Below are 12,773 nucleotides of genomic sequence, written 5' to 3'. Positions count from 1 at the left end.
TATATTTTTTCCAGAGTAAAAGGAAATAGTGATTTTTAAGGAGTAAAACTTTTGAGAAGTTTAAGAGTACAAAGAAATGGAGTTGGACTGAGTTGGTGAGAAAAGTTGCAGAACAATACGGGCAAGACAGACCATGTAATCAACAAACCGGATCCTAGAAATATAAATACCTAATGGGAAGATATAAATTCTCATGATATCCAATGACAGGATGATACAATGGGCCCAGATTAAAATACAAGAGCCAAGGAGAAAGTGAAAAAGAAACTGGCTTTCTTGTTGTCAGTAGTTAAGGTTGGCCAAACTGATCTAAGAGTTCACTGGCAGCAAAGCAGCAAGCTTACACCAGTCTCTCCCGTGCCAGTGTCAACAGACTGGACCTATTTCTTCGTCCTGGGGGTAGTTTTCAGGCAGCTACATAAACTAGTAGGTAACAGCATCAGATCACCTTGGGGCTGGATGAGTACCATGGCAGAGTACCTAGAAAAGAGGAGGGAGTATGTTGGTTTATTCAGTTACCAGCAAGCTATTATATTAGTTCAGCATCTTATTTCAGATGTAGGCACAAAAAAATGCAGAGCCTCATATCTTTGTGAGCAACATAGCCTGTGTATAGTATCTCTTGGGAGCCAGTTACACAAAAGGGATCATAAGATAATAGAATGCATAAGCTGTATTTAATAGCTTTGTATTAGTACATTTGATGAAAAGCAGGCCCACTGAAAACAAGGAGCAGTATTAGGAATTCACTTGGGAATAGGTAATGGGTATGGCATATACACAGAAAGTAGCTCATGGGATCTGAAAGCTGACATGTGCCTTGAGAAGAAATAACAGATTCAGAAGTTGTAGCACAGATGAGGGCTTTGTCTGTCCTGACGTGCTGGATCCCTGATGCTGACTTCCAGGACAGGTTTCCAGTGAAAGACTGCTTGAGTGAAATCATATTGGGCTTGTTCTATTTGAAAATCTCAGGAAAACAGTGATTAGCCTGAATGTTAGCCTTCAAATGCCACTAAATACATCTCTTCTATGGTCAGCTGTTAATCTTAGCTGTAGCTGAAGGAAAGGTAGGTATTGAGTTGGTCAGTTTAAGGTTTCTCCATAGATGAATCTATCTCAGGTATCCAATGGGATCTCTACCTTAGAGATGCTGATCTTCTAACTAACATCATTTTATGGAAGGAGATATGTGGGTTGATACAGCCATGTGGTAAACTCTGGGGAAGTGTTTCTTCTGGTGGGTGCTAACATCGTGCTAACAAGGAAAAAAGTACCGAAAAACTAAAAGTAGATCTGGGCAAATGCAGAAATGTCACATTTTCCCTTCAAAAACTTCAATTAAGTTTTAATCACATCCCAGGAAATGCTGCATTAGAATAATTTTCAGATGCCTCACACACCTGAAATACACAGCGGCTGTTCTCTCTTGGAGGATTCCAGCAACTCATACATGAGATTATATTTAATCACTAATACCAGCACTCTCCCAGTGTTTTCAGTAGAGGACACTGTTCATTTCCAAGCATATTTCGTCTTTTAATGATATTGCTAAAATGCAAAATAATAATAAATTTACACTGATATAAGCAGACAGTAACATGATATGTATAAAGCATTTCAAAGTTTTCATGCACTTTAAGGTAACTCTTTCCTCTTCCTCCTGCTTTTGGAAGCTTTCCTAGTCTAAGGCTGGAGGAATTGCTGTGTTCATGTCCAGTTCTACCTACAGACAGTGTTAGCATGGAATCTGTTAAAGTTGGTGTTGCAGTTCAGAAACAAGCATTAATGTAGGTTGAAATAGTGGCAAACTAGGCTTCCAAGACTGACTGCAAATTTTTATCAACTTCAGAAGTGAGTTTCCATTTTAGTAATTCAAGTATAAAAAATATGGAAGTTACTAAACCGGTCAATGGAGAATGGTTTCCAACCATAACATTGTTAATTCTTCTTGGTCAAAGACTACTTGATTAATCATTAATCTACCCAATAATAGGTAGATATTCTCTGGCTTATTTTACATAGATCATAATGATGCCATCTAATCTCTGTACATCAGTGGGTTGATAATAATAATGGCCAGTCTTTGCGAGCGAAGATCCGGGGAAGGTCTTTACACCTTCCAGCCTGCGCATTGGATTTTTTAGGTGAGACACAGTGTGCGCGGAACTGAGCCCACCCTTTAATCCTAAGGTTCATCTGCCGGGGCCAAGCGAGCTTGGACGGTGGTAGCAAGGTCCTTAGGACGTAGATGGGTTGCCTTTTTAAGGGCTAACAAGCTCTATCTGCCCAGGAGTGACCCTGACCAGGAATCGAACCTGGGCCTCGGCGGTGAAAGCGCCGCGCCCTTACCACTAGACCACCAGGGGCTCCTAGTGGGTAGAAATGTTCTCTTAATCAGTCTTGCCAGAAATAATCTCAATATACCAGCAAACATAATGACTTTTAATCAGAAAACAATATTTTCCAATGCAACTTTCATTTTTCATTAGTTATTTGTGAAAGCAATGTCATGTAAGGTAATTTACTGTCTCTTTCTCTAAACCTTTTTCTCTTTCTCTACATGGTTCTCAATGCATTTCTAGTTTCACTTCAAACAAGTTTGGAGTCTTCTTTTCCATACACTTTGAGGGCTCCACACAGAGGAAGATGTTCTGACTTCTATGAACTATTTGCCAGCAGTCCTCCGCTGAGGGATGAGAAATATCTGTGCTGATTGATATGAAGGAACCGTTTAAACTTTCCTTCCCTCTGGAAGACTTTCATTGCTTTCTCTTTTCTGTGCCGTTTTGCTGCTTTACCACACATATTTTTCAAGTTCCTCTCTCTCCCCTGCCTGAACCCTCAGGTGTTCACCACGCATTGTCTTCTTTTCATTGAGTATTTCAATTCATATATTTGAGAGAAAAATGAAAGAGTATTAGGTCATGTAAGTTGACTTTAGACATGTTCATTGCTGTTGCACTTAAAAAGGTTTGGAAGTTCAATAGATGCCGAATCACAACAGCAAAGCATGGAAGTGTTTGACATTCTGCTCCAGCAACAGTAAATAATTTCCATTTAAAATACTTGATGTAAGTTCCCTGCTGCAACATCCAGATCAATGAACAGGAAGAAAATGAATAGAAGAAATGGTGATAAAAGATTGAAGAGACAAAAAAATTTGAAAAATTCTAACTCTTTTGTAGAGTCAGAGACAGAAGAGAACATTGGCTTAAATGTAAACTAAAAAAAGCATTTCAAACATATGATGAGAATTTTATCTGTAGAGGATAAAACCCCCCATCTATAGAAACATGTAACTGAAGTTAATGTAAAAGAGAAATGCAAAACTATTTGTAGCAGTTTGGACTTACTTTTTTTCTTTTTAATTTACTTAGGTCACTTACTGTTCTGTTTTCCAAAGACTGTTTGTATTTCTTATCTAAATATTGCTTACTGTAAAATCATAAGTAACTTGCACTCAATTACCTATCTGGCAATTACTCATATTAATCACTGCAAATAATACATCGTCAGTTTGTAAAGATGTTTTTCTTTGAAAAGAGACACAAAAAAATCTAAAACTGAAAGGACCAAATAGCAAAGTGAAATAATTTCTGTGAGTCTGGTATTTTGGGGTTTTGGGTGTGAATGCTGGAATGTAATTCCAGTAATCAGTTGTTATCTGTTGGAAAAGAAATGTAGGACATCATAGTTTATGAATGAATTCAGTAGTCATAAAAAAATTTTGCTGATGGCAGAATTGCAACATCAATGAGCAAGATAGCAGTGAAATTCCAGGATACTATGAAGTACAAATAAACATCTGATTTTCACCGTTGATTTCAGTGAATGTACCACATTTCATTGGGTTTGAAATGGAACAAGTGGCATTATTCTCCTCTTTGTGATGTTTTCACTGCTGCTATTGCATTCACTTACCACTAAATGACACATTAAACAATATAAGTTCATATGTTACATTACGAATACATCATCAGTGAATATAGCCTAATAATACTATCATCAAATGTTTTCTGTAATCAAACATAGGAAAGAATTTTGGGATTATATAAAATGGTTTTGCCTCAATTTTTTTTAAAAGATGGAGCAGAAAGATGGAAAAAGATGGGGTAGGAGGCTAGAAAAATATCTTGCTTGCTCTTTGGGATTAAATAGATATCATTTACATCATAATATATGCTTTGATCTATTTTATAATTTTCAAGGTAGAATTTCCTGTTTTCATATTCATCTGCTCAATTCTTACAATAGCTCTGTATTGTATTTCGAAAGAGAATTTCTCTTATCTTGTGATAGTAGAGGTTTTTACAATATAAATACCTGCATACCTCTAAAATGCTTTAAGAGATTTACTAACTGTGAAATCTTTCTTTTCTTTTAAAGCTTATGTTTATTTCTTCATGCTGCCAACATAAGATTAAGTGCATATAGGTTGCTTTTCCAAAATTTAGTGGAGTAAAATTAGCGTTAAGCTTTTGTCATTTTATTTTTACTGTACACTGAAATTATTTTTGCATTTGATGGAATCAAGAGATTTGTTTTATAAAACTGTTTTGCTTGCTCAGATTCAGGTGTCCCAGTTTGATCATAACCAGGAATCTATCTCTATGCTGTGAGACTCAACAAACCTGAGAGGAATGCAACTGCTACCATCCTAATTTCAGGAACAGTGTTTATCCTTTCAGAACCTGTTCTAAAATAAGAATTACTGAGAAAAGATGTAGGTCTTTCTAATTTATGCATTTTTTTCATCAGCTGTTTCCTGTTTGCAATGTTTACATGCCAGTGTAACAACTTTTAGAAGCACATTATTTCTGCAGTGCAAATAAAGCCACAAACTAGTTTGTAAAATCCTGTGTAAATCATTTGTTGGAAGAGGAAGGAGAGATCTTGAAGCTAAATGTTTCATTTAGGAAGAAATGTTTATATCCTACAGATGAGCAATCATTATGGTTTAGTGGATAGCATTTTGTATTCACAACATCCTTGTAAAACCTATTTGATGCTTGCTGCAAGAAACAAATTGTGGGAGAGGATGAGGATCTAAATTTATATTTGAAGTTAAAAGGTAGCCCAAAGCCATTGTGGCTAAGTCACATTGATATAGATTTGAACATTATACCTCCTTTTATATGCTTCCTGTGTAGTGTCTGTACAGACTGAGTGCCTGAATGTGAGAGAACCTTATCCTCACAGCAGAGAGCTGCATATGAGTAACTGCTCTATATGGTAGAAATACTGCCATATTTTTACTGTACTAATGTGGATTAATTTAAATTCCAACTCCAGGTTCAAGAACTATTTAAGAACAAATGCAGCTAAATTAATGAATATATTTTAAATAGTATATTTTCATTTACAGGTACTACAGCGTAAAAAAACCAAAAAATTGTTCTGCCCTTCATCCCTGAAGCATATCAAAGCCTGACTGAATTCTCTGCATGAAGGGAGGAAGAGAAGCAGTGGGTGACAGCATCGGGTTACTATTTAGACAAAGTGTTAGAAGAGTAGATCTGAACCACCAGCCAGTTGCTAATATATCTATATATCTTGGCTTATATCTGACTTCACTGTTCAGCAGGAGTACAGCTGCAGAAATGGATGGACACATTTGCTTGAGAAGGTAACAAACCGCTATGGACTCCTTTCATTCTCTGCTGGCAATAGCATATATAGAACTTATCCTGAGGAAGTAAAAATAATAGACTTAGATATTAAAAGTAAGTACTAAACATAGCTGTCATGAGTTCATCCTTCAGTGGGCACCAGATTGCCCTGAAGCATGGCTGCCAGTCTTCCAGCTGACAATATGAGTGGATACTCGGCCCAAAAAATAATTTATTTGATATTTTATTGGCAGACTATTTTTACACATCTAGTAAATAAAAATTTATCCCCGAATTTTGAACTATTATGTCTCAACCTGGTGATATACCCTAAGTAATAATGAACCTTCTTGAGGCCCTGAGCTTTGGAGATAGTAAATGCAGACTTTCCTACCTCATCCTTTGTAATAGTTAAGCAAAGAAACACATGCTTATGTTAACGCATGTTCTTAAACATCCAAATCAAATCTTCCAGCTCTTTAATGGTTTTCTTTTTCTTGTCATGAATTTTCATCACAGTTTAGAGTTAGTGAGATGCCTTGCCTTCTTTTTCCCACACATATACCATGATGTAAAGCTATGGAAAACATCAGTGTTCAAATACAGGCCATTATTTCTTCACATGTGAAAGAGCTGAGGTTGGTATGTATTTTGTGATTCAATATCCTTCCAAGAATTTCCAATTTTAATTTTTTTTGCTATCAGAAGTTAAAAATGGCAATCCAAATGATATAGTCTTATTCATGTTTGCACTCAGTAAACTATACAGAAACAAATGAATCAAAAATCTTTTATGAATTTTTTTTAACAATAGCAATTTCCACTGCTGCCCATTGAGAGAGGAGATTGGTGAGTTTGTATTTATTTTCTTTTAATTTAAAAAAGTATTAATCACACAATTCTATTCACAAAGGTAGAACACAATAATAAAAATCTAATTAAAAAAATTTAATATACAAATATTTATAAGACAATTAAATCTAGTTTAAACTAGATGTGTAACTTTCAGACAATTTGATTCTGAGAGATGAATCCCATCATCAGCCTAAGAAATGGAATCTCCTCCAGTCAGATGACCAAACTGGTACAAAAATCTATTTTAATAAGAGCACTGAGGTTAGAAGAAATCATACAATGAAACAATTTAGAAAATACAAAAATGTTTACAGATACGCTGTGACCAAAAACAATTTTACTCAGTCCTTCTACATCTTCTCCCATCCCTCTCCCTTCCCTACCCCCATGGAGATGAAAAACTTTTTTTGAAGAAAGAAATATCCATGCAAACTTTGCAAAAGAAGTGCAAACACCGACACGTTTTCAAAGCAAAGGTGCTCATCACATTCGGTAACATGCAAGCAACAGAAAGCACACACTACAATTGACTACATACAGACACAGTCCGATGTTCTAGTTCACCATCATCACTAGTTTTCCTGCCCACATGTAGAGCTCAAGCATTCAAAAATCCCTTTTTATCTACTGCTATCTCACAGTAGATTAGGTATAACTCCCGTTGCATGACCACGCTTTTTTCTCTTTATATAGGAACCATTCTTCCAGAGGATCTTCTCATGTGCTTAGCACCATTCTATATGAAACAGCAGCAGGCTTATGCTCACATTATCTCTGTGAAATACAAGCAATAGTGTTGCTAGTAAGAGCAGATGTTGACAAAGTGTAATTGATATCAGTACAGAAAAGTCTATCTATCTCAAGTGGCCAGTGAACCTGGTAGCCCTTATTAAGTAGTATTTGCAATTGCAAACTGAAGTCCCATTGACTATAGTGAGATTTGAGAGTATATCAATACATGTATATAAAAAAGCTGAATTCAGATGCATATCATAGAAGATGGGAAAAGATGTAAGATTCCTGAATTAATTTCTCAGTCACAGAGTTGTTCCTCTGACTGCTCTGTTTGTTAGCTCTCCAACAGAAAGCTTAGGATTAAAAAACCATCTCCTTTAATGCAACAAATACTTCCTATGCTGACAGAAATGTTTTATCTAAATGTAAAAGGGATTTCATGAGTTGCTACTGCCATTACTTGTAGTCTGAATTGATATTATTCATTCACAATGTAATGAAAAAAAACCCAAACAAAACATTTCTACATTTTCAGTCAACACAGGATGTGAAAAAATAACATTTTCTATTCTTTCAAAGAAATTTTCCCAAAGAGAAAACTTTAATTGACACCTTCTCTTAGTTAGTCCATAAAACATCTTAATTTCTGATTTGCATCTGAGTCCCATGTTCAGTTCTGAGGACAGGGAGAGAAGGGTAATGGAGCTTTTAAGACTCAAAGGAACATTAATGTGATGTGTTTACCTATGATTAAAATATATCAGCAGTTGGAACTGGAATCACTGTTTGAAAGTTGTCACATTTGAGGGCTCATATGAGTCATGGGCAATGCACAGATGTGGACAATAATGTGTGAGATGGAGAAAGGACAGGGAGACAGGGAGTCTACACCCCCAGGGGCCTGCACTCACATAATCACAGCCAGTGGCTTTTGATGTTTCAAAACCACAAGTGAGGTACAGATAGTTGGTCCAAGAATCAGACCACATCTATTCCTAACCCTGTGAAATGTATAACAACATATATTAAGTTCCTCATATAAGTGAGGAACTTCAACACACACCACTTTAATCCATCAATTTGCTCATTTTGCATTGATTGGTAATGTATAACGTATTAACATTGTATGTTGAAGCCTGAAGAAACACAGAGTGTTTGTATTGGGGGAATATTAGAAGATTGGTTTCTCACCAGCATCACCTCCACACAAACCATCATGATTTTAAAAAAATGCACTGAATCTAAAACTTTTTGGTTAAACAGAAGAGAGTATCAGAGTAAGAGAATTATTTTTTCCTAGAAGTCATAGCTTCATCTTTTAGAAATAGTTACTTTGTCAGCCAGATTTTGAAACCAGCTACTCATGTATGAATTAGCTGTCTGTTGTCTGAGGCTATGTATCGCTATGCAAATATGCATATTGCTAAATGACCTTTGTGGTTAAATTTAGATGATCACTTAAGGAAAAACTGTCACTTTCATTTCATTTCCCCAAAGTCTTTGTCAGTGCATTTAAGGATCCCATTCACCCTGGAGTGTAAGGTACACAAATAATTAAGAAGAGCTTACAATTGAATATCTTAAAGTAGTTGTATAAAAATGTGCTAAAATGCATTGAAGAGATGTGATTAGCAAAACAAACCTGACTAGTTTCCTCTTTCATAGTTCTTGTTGCCTCTTTTTTTTTTTTTTGATAGTTCCTCCTTGATTTCTTCTACTTAAAAATATGCACTATAAAGTACAAATGTTGTATGATAGGTATCATTTAGTCTACATTTTCTACATTGGGAACAAACTTCTATGAAGTGGAACCTCTTGAGACAAGTGATAATGGGTTTTTAAAATATTAAATGTTTTATTGTAATGACCAGGTTTTACTTCTATATAAATGAAAGGACAGGCCTTTCAGGTTTAGAAAAGAGGATGTCACAGTAAATGTTTTCATAAGTAATTGAATTTCATTTACCAGGTAGAAATGCACTGCAGCAGTGGTATTTACCACATCAGTGATTACAAGGCAATTATAAAATCACACTAGCATATTAAAAGTGATGAGAAATGTTATACCTATACGTGATTTGTTAAAAGTATCACTGTAGCTGATAATTTCTCAAAGTATGGAGTGAGAAAATTAACAAGTTATGCTTATAGTAAAAACAAGATCATTTAAATTCTTCAAAACATTTATTGCTTACATTTTTGAGTGAGAAATCACAAGGAAAAAACCTTACAATTAAATGGGTTTTTTCCACTGAAGTTGTAGTAACAGGACCACTTAAAACTAAGATCTTCCCTAAAAATAGTTCTGCATATTTCACATTTCCTCTAAGAGTTTTCTAACAACAGCAATAGTGATATACTAAAACTTGTCTCTCTGGTTTAGACTTAAACTTCAAGTTTTAAATCATGCTTCTATTTAGATAGGTTTGCTTAAGAAATTACTTGAGCTATTCTATCATCTCAAGTAAACTAAAATGATTTATTACTTTAGGTATGGTTTATTTGAAGTTTATTGAAGCTCATGGGAGTGTTTCTACTGACCCACACTGGCTTAGGACTTCAGTTCCCACAAGTTTTTGTGGTATTGTAATTGTCAGGGGTTGCTGAATTCAGAAACCTTACAGGGGTGGGACTGTTCCGGCTCCCTACACCAGCTCATGGTGATAATGAGCATGTGAGTCTGTGAATTTGTATAGCAAGTGAATTGAGAAAAGATTAATGTTGAAATATTTATAAAAAAGAACAATGGCCACAGCCATGTCAAAAAAATTCTAAGCTATGTTTCTATAAATGAGGAAGTGCTTAGCCAAAGGGCAGAAATATTAGCAGTATTATCTCACTAATAACCAGTGTGCAATACTTAAACTTGGAGTAATTGTAATTATATGACAAATATTGTAACGATTTAAATAACTAGCAAATTGAAGAAAGTTGTAGTTTGCTCCTAAAATTTCAAAAGCAAAAAAGCTGCTAAACTAAACAGATTATTCTTTATGAGATGTCTGGTCAGATCTAATATGTAGCTAATTCAATTTTCATACCAGATTTAATAAATTAACTAGAGAAAGTAGTTTAGAAAGTTCAAGAAAAAGGTAGGGAATGATGCCATCTAACATTTTACTTTTAAACTTACTTTGTTGTTCATCCAAGAGTCATAAAGGTGACACCTTGTGGTAACGAAGAACATTGCTCCAGTATTCATTGACCACGGAAAAAGTGTTTTACACTGCCTTTCCTGTAATGCAAATAGAATAAAGTTATAACTGAATCCCAGATTTGGCCAGCAATATTTCACTCTGAAAGATACTCATCGTGTGCCAGGCTAACGTTATTTTAGATTCAAAGTTTCAAGCTGTCTTTTTGGTTTTGTTTTTGTTTGTTTGTGGGGTTTTGTTTGTTTGTTGTTTTTTACCTTGCTCTGGTGCTTTTGTAATAATTTCACATCTTTAGAGTACTAATTGGTTTTATGTATGTCTGGTTTAACAATGCTCCTCAGATTCAGCTGAATGTTGCACTTGTTCCTGATTTATGTGGATATAAAAAGCACAGAAGACATGAGAATCAATTAAATGTGTCTTCTTTGTATGGATACCATGTGCACAAACATGCCCTCAAAGGCAATACAGAGCTCAGATCATGTAACTATGCATGCAATACACCCAGGGGATATACTTGTGCACCCTCCACCTTCCTTTTTGTCTAAGCATAGTCATTGCAGAGCTAAAGGCTAAAGGGATGGTTCAGTGGTCTTAAATGATGTTGGAAAGTGGGGTAGTCAAACTATTGCACATTTAAAGCTGCTCTCCTAGAAAGTTGTCACAGCTTGATCATTACAGACACACATTGCTGAGCCTGAACCCATGAAGTATCTAAACCTGATACGAGTCAGCTCCTTCTTTTCCCACAAAATGTTTTCATATCTTATTAAAAAATCTAATTCTTCAATCTTCTCCTCATTCTATCTTGCAGTCCAGCTTAGCAGTACTGATGCTCAATACAGATAAACGGACACATAAGCCCTTACACTTTAGGACAGTAATTTAGAAGTATCCAACCCTATTACCCCATTTTTTATTGAACTTTCTAAATTCCTTTAGTGTGTTTAGACTTCTTTTCAAGATAGAATTGTAGAAAAACAATTCTCTGTTTAAGAACACCTCACCCTAGGCTTGAATAACAAGATCCATGACAGACAAAGCAACCTTCAAGCCCAGAACTTTGGAGGAGCTCCAAGGACCGTACATGCTGTGAAAAAGATAAAGATGAAGAAGAAGGGGTCCCAAAGACCCCAGGACCCAATTCCCGAAGGGTTGTGTGGGTGGCAGAACTGGGGGTGGATAGTTCTGGAATTGGATGGACCATACTACAAAATTGTAGAACAATACCTAGGAGACATGAACAAAGAAGTGTATTCCAACTACCTTCTCAACATCAGGCTCAGACATTAAATTTGAGGGCTAATGTGAGATAAAAGTGGTGGATAAAACAAATGGGTGATGAATTTCCCTGAGTAGTTGGCCAGACAGCTAAAAAGGTATTAATATTAGTGAAAGCAGTAGTTAAATGAATTCCATCCTAGTTAAATGGTTCATCCAGGAAAAAACATCAAAGAATTTTAAATACTCCATGACATGAAGGACTTTTATTAAAGGGGTAACTAAAATGTGACAGTGACAATTATGGTTTTTACTTTAAAAGCCTTTGTTCTACTGACATAAAAGATAAAAAATAAAGGTGATGTTAAGTGTAATGACAGAACACTGTAACAAGATACTGAAGAAACAAAACAGAATGGCATGAAGATCTTTGAAGGTTAATATAGTTTTGGGAAAGAATTGATAAGAATTTTATTTAAACATGGGGATTTTTTGTAATATTCGAGTGCCACATTTGGTTATAAAAAAAATGATTCTGTAGGTCTACTTGGAACTGCTGAAACTATTTATTTTAATATTTGAGAAATATTACTGGGATTTTTATGGTGCAGCATTGCATAGATAGAATTAGTAATGCTATAACAGATGTTGATACCGATGTCTGTTCTAGCAAAATTCAACATTAAATATCTCTTAATACAATAAACAGACAACATCACAGGATGGTATGCATATTTTTATGAGTTGATACCATTTAGTTACACTGGAATATTAAATTAAAGAAGACATTTAAATCTCTGACACATAAATTACGGTGGAATGAAGTAAAAACTTGCAAACTGTGCTAATGTAAAGTCAAATCAGTTTACCCTTCTTTCAGTGAGGAAAGTTCCTGGGATATTGCAATAAAATGAACCTGTCTACATTTAGGCTTTGTAGTCATTAGATAGGAAGGATGATGAACTTTCAGCAAAATTCTGCTTTAGTTTTCTACTGGGAATCTTAACTCTGCAGCTGGGAGAGGGAGGCTCCAACCTCATGTACTGGCACCTCTCCACTGCCCTTGCTCTTGGCCACTTTTAATCAATGCAATTTTTAACCCCAAGTTCTCCTTCCATTGGATACTAGAAGAGTATTCAGCAAGAATTTCTTTCCCTCTTTCTTCCCAGCGGAGCATGCCTGTTTATCTAATCCC

At 35.5% G+C, this 12,773-nt stretch overlaps 1 non-coding gene across 1 annotated transcript; it reads right to left on the bottom strand.

Moving 5' to 3' along the window:
- Positions 1–2,296: 2,296 nt before the first annotated feature.
- Positions 2,297–2,370, bottom strand: TRNAE-UUC (transfer RNA glutamic acid (anticodon UUC)). The gene has a single exon. It is a non-coding gene; the product is annotated as a tRNA-Glu (tRNA).
- Positions 2,371–12,773: the final 10,403 nt, after the last annotated feature.

Source organism: Myiozetetes cayanensis, unplaced genomic scaffold (assembly GCF_022539395.1).
Source record: "Myiozetetes cayanensis isolate MyiCay16 unplaced genomic scaffold, myiCay2020 scf7, whole genome shotgun sequence".
Lineage (NCBI taxonomy): Eukaryota > Metazoa > Chordata > Aves > Passeriformes > Tyrannidae > Myiozetetes > Myiozetetes cayanensis.
This window is presented reverse-complemented; position numbering and strand designations above follow the sequence as displayed.